At 38.2% G+C, this 10,170-nt stretch overlaps 1 long non-coding RNA gene across 1 annotated transcript; it reads right to left on the bottom strand.

Moving 5' to 3' along the window:
* Window positions 1-3,008: 3,008 nt before the first annotated feature.
* On the bottom strand, window positions 3,009-9,061 carry LOC139045772 (uncharacterized). Its single transcript, XR_011504862.1, has 3 exons — window positions 8,936-9,061; window positions 4,555-4,703; window positions 3,009-3,142 (listed from the first exon to the last, which is right to left on the bottom strand). It is a non-coding gene; the product is annotated as an uncharacterized lncRNA (long non-coding RNA).
* Window positions 9,062-10,170: the final 1,109 nt, after the last annotated feature.

The raw sequence follows: 10,170 nt of genomic DNA, 5'->3' as shown, positions 1-10,170 counted from the left end.
GTAGTCAAAAGGGAGCTTATGAAAAGGAAAAGCAAGATGCCACTGGTTGATGAGCGCCGGAGACTTTTTGAATAAAGAAAACATTAATATTCAGTTGTAGTCCTAACCAAGTAGCCACTTAAATGGGACAATTATCTCGTGCTGTTCTGGAAGGGCCATGGATGGGCAGAGTAACTGAGTCTCAGTCGACTATGTTACCCTGCCCCCTCCTTCCAGTCGGAGTACACATGCCCTGAAATTGTATGTTTTCTATATTTATTCCACCATTTCTTGAAGGCTGATGGAGAGTGGCTTTCTCAATGGCCCTTTTATCACATGTAATAGATTGCAGATTAATAACCCAAGAACCTTCTCCTCTTTGGACGTTTACCTCACTCATTATACACAGAATATTCTATCTCCCTGCGTTACTGCCGTGGCTAGACTTGCTGCACTGAAACTTCAAATAGGGCTCATGATGCGGAAAAAAATCCATTGCAGAAGTTCCTGTCTGCGGCAAGACTGGAGGTAATGAACCCAGAACACAGATGTTGAGACCAGGTGAGGCGAGGCAGTGTAGATCACTGGACCACGTCCTGCTTCACCTTAAAACTATTTTAAATGAATCTGAGCTCTTTTGATGAGGTGGGCTCCTTATTCCATGCCGGCTCCTGGGGCCACAGGAGGTCCAGCAATCCTCCTCACAAGACAAGGGAGACCCTGAGGAAAGGGTCCCCTTGCATCTGTAATTTCATGCGTATTATTTGCACTGTGTATTTGCTTGTTCAATAGCAGAACAAAGTGAAAAGATAATCCCAGCCAAGTCCAAGGGGTCACTTTCACCAAATTTTAAGCAGAGAGGCACCTATAAGGCCTGGCCTGGCTCGCCCACCAACTATCCCTTTTCCTCCTGTTGTGGCCTGCAGGTGAACTGGCAGAAATTACTACCCCACTTCGGGTCTGGGCAAGGACATGGTAGACAGGCCACGAGAGCCAATGCAGCAACCCTGTCTGTTTTGATGGCAGGAATTTAGAGATTGGTCTAGCACTCCTCAAGAGGCATGTGTTCTAGTTTTGTAGGGAGAGCAGGGGAATACTTGTGAGATTTTTTAAAGAAAGGAATGTGTTAGACCCCAAAATCAGTCTAGCATATTGCAGTGGATTTCAACGAGCATATCTGGGAGTGTTTCAGTGAATACTGATATCAAAGTATTATGTTATTTTTCTGGAAGACTCTTGATCAAATTCTCCTTTATGGATCTGACATGACCTCCATCACTCCCTTTTACAATTAATAATTTTTTTAACGAGAAATACGTAGAATTAGCATGTGTGGTTGTAGTTAGGTATGTCAGCTTGAGATCTGTGTGTGATCTTCCCCAAAGATAAATTCATAAATTGCCACCAGTAGTACTTCAATATTTACAAAGTTCCTTTGAGGAGTTTCTCTCTAAAGAGACCTATTGTCTGAAGTTGCTACTACAAAACAGAGATTGAACCTATCAATTAAACCCACATCAAATGTGGTAGTGGATTCACGATTAACTCGCAATACTGAGAACAATTTCTGCTCAAAATAGCTTTTTAAAAGGCACCAAAACAACCTCTCCTTTTAAACAGACACTAGGGTAAAGGAAAAAGGTGTGGGTGGTGTAGAGGTAAGCTCTGCCAGGACATTTTTTTCTCTCTAAACAAAGAGAGAAGAAGCATATAAGCAGAGGGCTTAAGCCAATGCAGACAATGTAATTAGTTGTTATTTGTGGTAGAAAATAAATATCCTGTAGAAAAGATCTTAGATCTTGAACCTCTTAGCATCTCTTAAATCTTGAAGTTTGTTCCTTTTTACTTGTATTTAAAATACAACAATTAAACCCAGCCTAGAAAAATCAATGATCCTTGACTTTTACATCACACATACACACACACACAGTATTAACGTGTGAACGGAAAAGGAACTCTCCTTGTTGTCTACCTTGTGCTAAGCTTCCACTCTTTCCATGAGGTATCTATTGCTCTCCTTTCTACAGTGAGGCTCACAAGGCTTAGGGACCCAACCTGGAATCCAGAAGTCACTGAGTGTCTGAACAGCAGAGCTCAGGTTCAGACAGGGGAGGAGCCTATGGTGTTTTCACTACTTCTCTCTGAAATGCCTAGATACTTCTAAACTTTCCATTGTGTAGTCATTAATATATATAAATGTCACCTGGTTTTATAATGCTAAGAAGTACTTGTGTGATATTAAGAACATTTTGAAGTTGTTAAGAACAGTAGCATCTTTCTTTTGTATGTTGCTCTAAATTTTGATAATGGCTTAAACATATTTTATTCCTTTACTGTTCAAGACCATCTTGTGATGTATCATGTACAAATGGAGAAAAAATAAGATTCTGAGAATGAAGATCCACAGCTAGGATACGTTGGAGAAGGAACTCAAATCTCTCTCTAAGTCCGATATGTTTTGGACTACATTATGACTGTCTCAGTTTCCCTAGGAATTCATTAAGTCGTTCATTCCACAAATATTTCAGAGCACTACTCTGTGTTGGGCACTGCACTAGTATTGAGGTTATGGTGAGGAATACCCAGACTTGCTTCCTTCTCATAGAACTCAGCTAACAGTGAACAAATAAATTACGTCCTGCCATATGTGCTACAAAGGAAATTATATGGTGCTAGTGTAGTGCGTAATGCTGGGGGCAGAGGAGTGCAATCTAGTCATGGGAGTCAGGGAAGGAATTCCTGGGAAAGTGACATTGGAGCTAAAATCTGAGGAATATATACAAACTGATCAACAGAATGGAGGTGAGAGCATTCCAGGAACAGACAACAGCAAACACCTTGAGGTTCAAGAAAATATGATGAGTTCTAGAAACTAATACGTCTATTATGGCTAGAGTTCAGAAAACGAGGAGGCGAATGACAAGAGAGAAAGCTAGAGAGGTAATCAACTCCAGATTACTCATGAATATGTAGGCCACTGTCTTAGTCAGCTCAGGCTGCTATAACAAATTACCATGGACTGAGAGGTTTAAGCAACAAACATTTATTTCCCACAGTTTTGAAGGCAAGGAAGTCCAAGGTCAAGGTACCGGCAGATTCAGTGCTGGTGAGGACCCACTTCCTGGTTTGCAGATGGCCATCTTCTTGCTGTGTTCTTACATGGCTGAGAACAGAGACAGAGAGAGAGCTCTGTGTCTCTTCTTATCCGGGCAATAATCTCATTCATGAGGGCTCCACCCTCATGACCTAATTACCTCCCAAAAGTTCCACCTTCTAATACCATCACATTGAGGGTTAGGATTTCAAGATCTGAATTTGGGGAAGACACAAATATTCAGTCCATAACACCATGTTAAAGATTCTGATTTCATACAAAAGCAAGGGAGAAGCCCCACAGAGAAGGTTTCAGCAAAGTAGATGTGATTTATATACATATTATATATATATAATATTAAGGAAATATCTATCAATTTCTATTTTGAGTGTTTTTTACTATGAGTGAGAGTTGAGTTTTGACACAAGGTCTTTTTATCTATGGACCTCATAGCATGCTTTTTCCTATAAGAGTTGTTAATATAATTAACTCCACTTGGTCATGATATGATATATGTTATTTTTATAAGAATGTTGGATTCTCCTGCTAATTTGTTTAAGTTTTTGTGTTGATATTCATAGGTGAGATTGTGCTACAGTATTTTGTACATTTTTTGCTAGTTTTGGTATCAATGTAAACTTGTTTCATAAAACAATTTGGAGATTTTTCTTACTTTGCAATGTTCTGGAATGGTGAAATATGCTTAAGAATACCCAGTCTTTTTAGGTTCGAGAGCATTTCACATTAAGCCACTGGGTCATCAGGTTAATTTTTTTGTAGAGAACTCTTTTACAACTTTCTCTAACTCCTACATGAAAATTTGTTAGGAGAAAATTTCTATCTCTATTAGAGTAAATTTTGATAAATTGTATTTTTCCAGAAAGTTAAACATTTCATATAGATTTTCAAATTTATTTATGTACAGTGGTACTAAGAAGTCTCATTTTATTTTGAGTTTTCTTCTCTTTTGATGGCTATTTAAACTTTCTCATTTTATGAGTTTTTGTTTTCTTCTTTGATAAAAGTTCAGTTTGCTAGAGATTCATACTTTATAGATTTTTCCCCAAAGAACAAGCCTCTAGATTTATTAATAATACTTTTTTTCTTCTTTTTTAACTAATCCTTGTTTTGTTTTTGTTTTTCTGGAGTCTGAGATGCCTGTGCACTTCCCAGTGGAGTTGTCAGGTAGGCAATTAGAGCTTCATGTCTGGACCTCAAATAGAAGTTTGAAATGGAAATACAAATTTGAATGTCACTGGGCATTCCAGTTTCACTACGTAACAAACCACCCAAAACTTAGTGGGAAAGGAAGAATCATTCTATTATGCTCATGGATTCTCTGAGTCCAGAATATAGAAAGGGTACAGCAGAGATGGCTTGCCTCTGTTCTATGAGGTACAGGCCACAGCTGGGGAGACTTGAAGGCAGGATGGTGACTAGAGAAATGGGAGCTAGAATCATGTCACAGCTCATGCACTTACATGTCTGGCTCCTGAGCAGGAAGGGTTCAAAGTCTAGGATAGCAGCTACAGCAGACAGCCTTTCTATGTGGCTGCCTTCCGTACAGCATGGCAACCTCAGGGCAGTCAGTCTTCTTATTTGGTGGCTCAAGACCTCAAGCGTGGATGTTCTAGTAAACAAGATAGAGGACGTCGCCTTTTATGGCTTATCCCTGGAAGTTATTCAGACTGAATCCCGCTGCACACTACTGGTTACAAAAGTCACAATTCTGCCCAGATTCAAGAGGAGGGTAATCGGATTCCACCTGATGGTTGCAAGGTTCTAAAAGGGCTTATGAGACAGGAGATATGTTGGTGGCCATCTTTGGAAACTATGGTCTCTCACAGTACATACATCGCACCTGAAGCCCCTTTTCATGGGTCAGAAAGCCTCAGAAGAGAGCAGAGATTCTCAAACTTGAGTGTGCATTCAGAATCTTCTGGAGGGTTTGCTAAAGCATATGTTGTTGCTGAGTCCTACCTCCAGAGTTTCTGATTTAGTAAATAGAACTTGAGATTTGGGAGTGAGGCCTGAAGTTTGCCTTTTTAACAGGTGTCAGTTTATGCTGATGCTGCCGATTCAGAGACCTCAGGTGGACGGCCATTAGAACAGAGCAAGAAGGAAGAGGGGCTGGGATAAAGCCTTGAAGAGACCCAAGGAAGACAGAATGAGCCAGTAAAGTTTACTGCGAATAAGCATACAAGAGGTGGTATCACAGATGCCAAAGGAGAGAGTGTTCCAAGAGAGGTCAAATGGGGAGGAGGTCCCTCCTCGTTAATTCGATTACCCAAACTTCATTATCTTTCTTTCATCCTGTTGTTCTGAGAGTTTCTAACTTAATTCACTTGAGAAGCTAGGACTTACTTTTACTTTATTTTGACCTGAATCCTATATGTAGACCCTTCTTGTGGCAGACACATTTCAAAGTCAAATTTATATGAATCAGATATATAAATCAAATAATATGCCATAGGTACAGGGATTGAAAGCTCCTAATTTTCTACTTTCACAAAGGGAGGTAATAATCCATTATTACATGGAATCTAAGATCGTCTGTACTCTAAATGACGTGGCATTGTACTTGCATTTGAATTTGACTACAACTAATTCTTTGGGAATCTACATGTAAAATAAAATAGTGAAGTCAAGCTAATATTCTGACTAAAAATTAACTAAGAAATTTTCTGGCTTTCCTGTATCCACCTGTCTTTGTTCGCCATGTTGTCACTCCTTGTTGAGTACGAGATATAGAGCCTAGTCTAAGCAAAGGCAACCTTTCCAGGCAAAACCATTGGAACTACACCTCCCTGGGCAGAATGGAGAAGACTGTTAGGATTTTCTGGCAGGTATTTCATTTGGCATTTAAAGGCTCCTATTAGTTAAAAAATATGGAAGAGAAAATAAAGGGATGGAGATGACGTCAATGAAAGACTTGAAGTCAACAAATTTCCTCGTAGATGCCTCTATCTCAAAGTTAAGAACTTAGGTTGTCTTCACGGAATGGAAAAGGCTATCTCACGATCAATTAAGACATAGCAGTCGCCCACTTTGCACTCTGACAGTTTCTGTTTTCTCTTGGTGTTATCTATTCTCTTATTTGATACTAAAATTTTAACAGAAGTTTCTATAAGGAAATTTATGTGTAACCTCTCTTGTCTGCCTTTTGCTCCTATGTACATTTCCAGAGATGGGTCAAGATGGAATGAGAGGGGCTGGCCTGGCGCCATAGTGATTAAGTTCGCCCACTCTGCTTTGCCAGTCCAGGGTTCAGGGGTTTGGATCCTGGGTGTGCGCCTATGTATCATTCATCAAGCCATGCTGAGACAGCATCCCACATACAAATAGAGGAAGATTGGCATAGATGTTAGCTCAGTGACAATCTTCCTTAAGCAAAAAGAGAAGGATTGGCAACACATGTTATCTCAGGGCCAATCTTACTCACCAAAAGAAGAAGAAGAAGAAGAAGAAGAAGAAGAAGAAGAAGAAGAAGAAATCTAGTGGCATTTAAAAAAAAAAAGAATAAGAGGCATATGGCAGTGACTAAAAATAAGGCTTTATCGTCCACTACAATTCTATAATAATATTTTCTTTATTGATAACATCCCTTTTTAGATCTCCTTCTAAATTAATTTGTACTTTATTTTAATAAGAAAACCCATCTCCATGCCTCACAAGTAAGAGCTAGTTGTTCAGGGACAACTGTGTGGTAAGAAAGGTGAAGAAGCTGGAAGACTCCCTACTGCCTGGGTCATCCGTTAGCATTCAATCATGCTGACTAAATCCATACCCCTCACCACCGGCAGGGTACAGATGAGATCTGGGGCCCCTCATACTCAGCCTGCCCTCTTCCAGATTGGCTCAGAAGCTCACACAGGGCAGGCCATTTATACAGCAGCCGGCAATCATGGCCAGCCATGGACTGAGAGTGGGGACGGGGACCGTGGGAGTTGGAGACAGGCAGTGGAGGGGAAGCAGGGCTAGACAGGCACTTACAGTTCAGTAAGGGTGGCGATATGTACGTAAAATAGTTGTAATACAAGATTGAAGTAAGCATTCCCTACATGTTCATAAATACCGAGGAGATTAAAAGGAGCATTAGCTACCAAGGTGCATGATATAAGAAAATCAAAAGCAGAGACTTTTGCCAAAAAAAAAAAAGACTTCCTGAAAAACTTTTGATAGTACTATATCCCAGTTAAACTGATCCATATTATTTCCTTTTAGCCACTAAATTATTTTCCTTTCTCTCTTTTTAAAAATAATATGACATGATAATTATCGTTTGTTCTTGTATATATCACACAAGGCTGGGAAACTTTAATCTTCCGGTGTCCCTCAGTGGCAGGGCAAGCACTTTTGTGCGAGCCAAAGATGAATGCTATGCAGTTTTCTCTCCTCAGCGTGCCATTGTGCAATTACTCAACTCTTACAAGAAGGCAAGAAAGCAGCTAAACAAGTAGTATAGAAGTCTCAAGAGGAAGAAAGAGATCAGGCTCGTCTTAATGTTCCCAAGTACCACATAGAAAAGAGTTTTCAGACTCCCAAACCATTTCATCCACTTTATAAAAGCAATAAGGTAGACAACGATATGCTCGCTTCTATTTTGATAATAATATGTGTCAGGATCATTTTGCATGAAGGTTAGCAGAATCATCCATCATTTCAGCCGAACGGCGTATTTTCTTGTTCAGCATTGATAGATTTTTTTTTTAACCTTAGAAGTTCCTCTCGAGGGACTCTATTAGGGATGCTGTCATTTTTTATTCTGCTCTGTTACCTCTCCTTTGTAAACTTTGATGTATGCAGACAACACATTTCCGGCTAGGGAAATTTAATTAGGTAAGTCTACAAATTAATTGTTGCAATTAGACTGCTTCTAACTGCTTGGCGTTACGAATTTATTTATGCAGTAATTATTATCAGATGTCTGCGATGAAAGCCTGAGAGGTGAAGGTGCTACCTTTCAGATGTATGCACAGCACTCCACATTAATTAGCCGTAGAAAATATAAAAGCATGTATTAAAAAAAATGAAGAAGAAAGAAAAAAACTTGCCTCCATGGTCATACGCACATACAGATTTTGACGAGCAACTTGTTAACAAAGGCTAAAGAGAATTGTTTTTTTGTATATTGGCAAAATTCAAAATGTTAGACATCACATAAATTATCATAAAACAATGTGCTAGTGTATAAACTAGATGAAAACACAAACTCTGAGTCTATCCTATGAAAGGCATCTAGTTTTTTTTTGTTTATGGGAATGGTTGCAAGGGCGTATCTGAAGAAACTGATGAATTTTTAGTAATTTTTTTTTAATCTTTAAGATCATTTACCATGACAAATTTTATGGAGAACTCCTAAGGACTATAACAACGGTGCTTCAAGTTGTTTTCGCAAATCTTTTCTTCTGTAGCAAGGGGTATTGTGGCTTTTAGTAGGGAAAAACAAATCTAATACCATCATTTGAAAGAAAGACAGCAGAGGGAGGCCAGTAGTGGTGGAGACAGAGGCTACGAACAGAAGTTTGAAAGTCAAACGGTACAGGGAGAATGAATCATTGGTAGAATTGTAAATTACCATAATCTTCCTGAAGAGCATTTTTTAAATGGATTTCTAGTCTCTTTAGAATATTCATTATCTTTGACTCAGTCATTTTAAAAAATGAGATTGAATCTTAAATAAATAATACCAAATTTAAAAATAACAAAGATATTCATCTCAGCATCAATACTAATAATCCTCAAATTGTAGCAATTTATATAGTCACCATTATTATTATTATATATTCAAAATCTGGAATAAGCAACTATTCCATTCACTTATTACCACATTCACTTAACAAATATTTATTAATCACTTACGGTATGCAAGGCATTTTTTCAGGCACTGGGGCCACGAACAGAAAAATTCCTACCCCCAGAGAGCTTATATTCCTTTGAGAAAAGACACGCAATAAACAGATTAAAAAACAAATAATATAATCTCAGATCCCTGTCTAAGTGGTAGGAAAATTATGCAGTGGGAGGTACTAAGAGGGCCTGATGGGGAAGTTTGGAGTCGACTGTTCAGCCAGAGTCATGAGAAAGGCCTTTCCGAGATGGTGACATTTCATAAGCCATCCAATTGATGCAGTGATTAGGGAATGCAGTACTGAAAACAGAAGGACATACTAATAGGGGCCAGCCTGGCGGCACAGAGGTTAAGTTCACATGTTCCACTTCGATGGCCTGGGGTTTGCCGGTTTGGATCCTGGGTGCGGACCTAGGCACTGCTTGGCAAGCCATGCTGTGACAGGCATCCCACATATAAAGTAGAGGAAGATGAGCATGGATGTTAGCTCAGGGCCAGTCTTCCTCAGCAAAAAAAAAAAAAAAAAAGGAGGATTAGCAGCAGATTTTAGCTAAGGGCTAATCTTTCTCAAAAAAAAAAAACGAAAAAGGACTTACTGATATTTCATCATTTATTTTACAAAATACTGACCTACTGGTATTTTGCAAAAAAATAAATAAATAAGTTCAGATTTCACAAAATACAAATCCATGAAGCTAAATATTTAATAATTTCAAACCTAAAGACGTATGAATAAATTATGACATCAATTAACCCACACATTCATAAATTCAGAGGTCAAACAAGCATGATCATTATAATACAAAATATTAGCTGGAATTGTCAGAAGAAAATTATTGCTTAAAAACAAACTAAACATTCCACAAAATGAGAAAATTTTAATTAATTCTTAAAATTTCAAAGGTAGCACTGTTTAGCATATTTCCTAAAAAAGAAAGTTTATTAATGCTGTCATCATTTTGTAGCAAAGATCATAATAAGCATATTTTTAACCAAGTGTATTCTGTCTGTCCAGTAGTGAAGAAGACGGTGAGCAGGGATTTTGTGCTAACTACAAATACTTTCTTCTCACTCTTCTTATAATCCCATCTCCGATCAGAAATCTTTGAAGAGATCTTTTGAAAACCACTTTATATGTTTATTTTGGTATTTTTGAAGAAACTGTAGTGTTTTATTAATTATTAATTGTATATTAATAATTTCAATAAACAAAATTATTTATTACATTAAATTTATATTTAATAAT

This window comes from Equus asinus, chromosome 7 (genome assembly GCF_041296235.1).
Source record: "Equus asinus isolate D_3611 breed Donkey chromosome 7, EquAss-T2T_v2, whole genome shotgun sequence".
Classification (NCBI taxonomy): domain Eukaryota; kingdom Metazoa; phylum Chordata; class Mammalia; order Perissodactyla; family Equidae; genus Equus; species Equus asinus.
This window is presented reverse-complemented; position numbering and strand designations above follow the sequence as displayed.